Raw genomic sequence first — 2,561 nt, forward strand, 5'->3', positions numbered from 1 at the left:
ATCCATTTCTCCCTTTTTATTAATCTTTTGAGAAGAAGAGTCGATACATATAGTAAAGTATATGACTATATTTTAGTATTCAAATTAAATAGTATGTCAAATTAAACTCTCTTATAAGTGGTTTTCATTCAATTTCAGGGTTTATTGGCTTTTGGTTTCTCCTTCCCTTATTGGGATTAATTGCTCCGGGGGTCTTTTTCTATCCTAGAAGTTTCTCCTCGTCTATCTCATTGCTCTCCCCTCTACGTCTCTCTCTAGTCTCTTCCTCTTTCTCTATGGTCGCTTTGTAGTCATCCCTCTCATCCCCATGTTGTCCTCCTCCCCTATTACTCTTTCCCCCTCTTATTGCACTAATTATCTCCCCCTACCTGAGTTGCGCTTCCTAGCTTCCCTCTTGCCCTCCCCTTCTATCGTCCCCCTTTATTTTTTGTCCTCCCAAGTCACTCTCCCCTTTTGCTCCACCCCTGTTTTATTTCCCCTTGGCATGACTAGATGCAGACCATCTGGTCCACTCCCCAGAGGCAGGCAGGGATGACCTGGTCCCTCCCCCCCTTCCGATTTTATTCCTCCCTCCATTTGTGGCACTCAAGCTCAAACAACTTCCAAAGCAATAATGGAAAGCTATTGGGATATCATCCCTCTAGCTATTCAAAGAGTTATTTATGACGTGGAAGGGAAAGTTAGGCAATCCTAGAGGTTCATTCCTCACATACACATGGAGCAGGAAACAAGAGATTAGATCCCAAATATTGGGAACTCTACCAAAGCCAGAGCCTCCTCATACATGCATGAAATTTCCAACTTGTATTATAACATAAAAACTTTAATGGGAAGAGTCCTCATAGACATGGATAACACACATTAATAAATTATCATATGCATGACAAAGCATTTGGAGAAGGTGGAAAAAATCAACAGAAAGGTCATATTATTAGCTAAGAGTCTGAAAAACATGGACCATTCTTCATCAGACTCTAACACATATCCATAACCACCTAGCCCGAAGGACACCCTTGCAGAATGAAGATCAATAAGGCGCTTTTGTGCAACAACAATTTAATTTCTAATAGCATTTTTGTGTTACCTAGTCTATCCCTGCTTTTCTATGCAATACTTTGTTTAATCTTTTGGTTATCAGAATCCCAAGTTAAGAATAGTATGAAGAATCAGTAAGGGAAGAGGTCAGCTATGATGAATTCAAGTGTGAAAGGAGGTTTCAAGTTCTTTCCATTTGTGAGTGCAAGATCAGTAATACTGCGCTCTAGCTCTGAAGCAAATGCAACGATGACTTTGATCTCGCCCTCTGGTTTAGATTTCCCTAATGACCCCTATCGATACCACTCTATGGGGGCGGTCCCCTCCTTCTCCTCCTCCTACTGATCCAACTACTCACGCATTCTTGAAACCCATCTCTTTGCCTGGACTAACTCGGGATCGCCCTTTAGTATCCAAGTTTTTCAAGTGAATGGATTCAATTCCTGAGATAGATTTGCCTCCAACCATCCCCAGCAAAGTAGCTCTCTCTTATAGAGCATGGATTGGTCAAAAAATTCACTGGACTATGGCCCTCACCAAAAACTGTGCAAAAATTGATAGAACGTAACTAGACTCTAAAAATTCAAGGGCAAATCTCGATTTGTTTTTGTGGAAGAGGATACTTCAACTTTTACTTCGAATCCATGGAAGATCATAATATGATCTTTAGGAACAGACAATACTTCATGGACTCAAGGGGACTTTATTCAAATTGATGGACTCCAGACTTCGATTCTAAGCTCAACATACCTAATGTAGTTTCGGTTTGGGTTCACCTTCCCCATCTTCCTCTCCACTACTGGAGAGATGAATCGATAAGATCCATAGGTAATGCAATCAAGAAATATATCGATTTAAGTGAACAAAAGGAGAACTTGCATGCATGTGCATGGATCTGTGTAGAATTTGATCTAGCTAGAGGGTTACTAGAGGCAATGAAGTTAAAAGTACAAAGTTGGACGCAAATCCAACAACTCAACTACAAATAACTTCCATTCAACTGCAAGGTATGTCATGAATACAATCATTTCGCTAACAGATGTCCAAAGTAATCATCAGAGGAATCACAAGAGGCTAAAGAATCATAATGGGAAATTGTTAGATGCAAAAATTCTAGAACTCCTAACAAACCCACTACACAATTTGCACACCCTCATTTTATACCCTCTTCTTTTGTTCCCTCCTCCTCAAATGTCAACCCCTTACCTCAAACTATGAAATATCATCCCTCTTCCCCCAACTTTTTCATATCCTTGGATAATATCCTTATTGTTCTAGATCTAGATGATCATCTTGCTACCATCGTTGAGCATGAAGAGGAGGAAACCTTCGAAGATCCACTTGCTCCATTTCAATGTCACCTTCATTATATTTTGATATGAGTCAGAACAATACATCGTCCCCCACTCTATTAGACAATCCTCTTGTATATGATCTCACTCCAATAGATGTTACCTCCCTCCCAACTAAAACAACTTATGCTCTCTTGAATTCCTCTACCCTTCCTTTGCAGGAATTCTAACTAT

This window comes from Pinus tabuliformis, chromosome 5_1 (assembly GCF_031772625.1).
Source record: "Pinus tabuliformis cultivar Carrire ecotype Pingquan chromosome 5_1, CPIR1, whole genome shotgun sequence".
NCBI classification, from domain to species: domain Eukaryota; kingdom Viridiplantae; phylum Streptophyta; class Pinopsida; order Pinales; family Pinaceae; genus Pinus; species Pinus tabuliformis.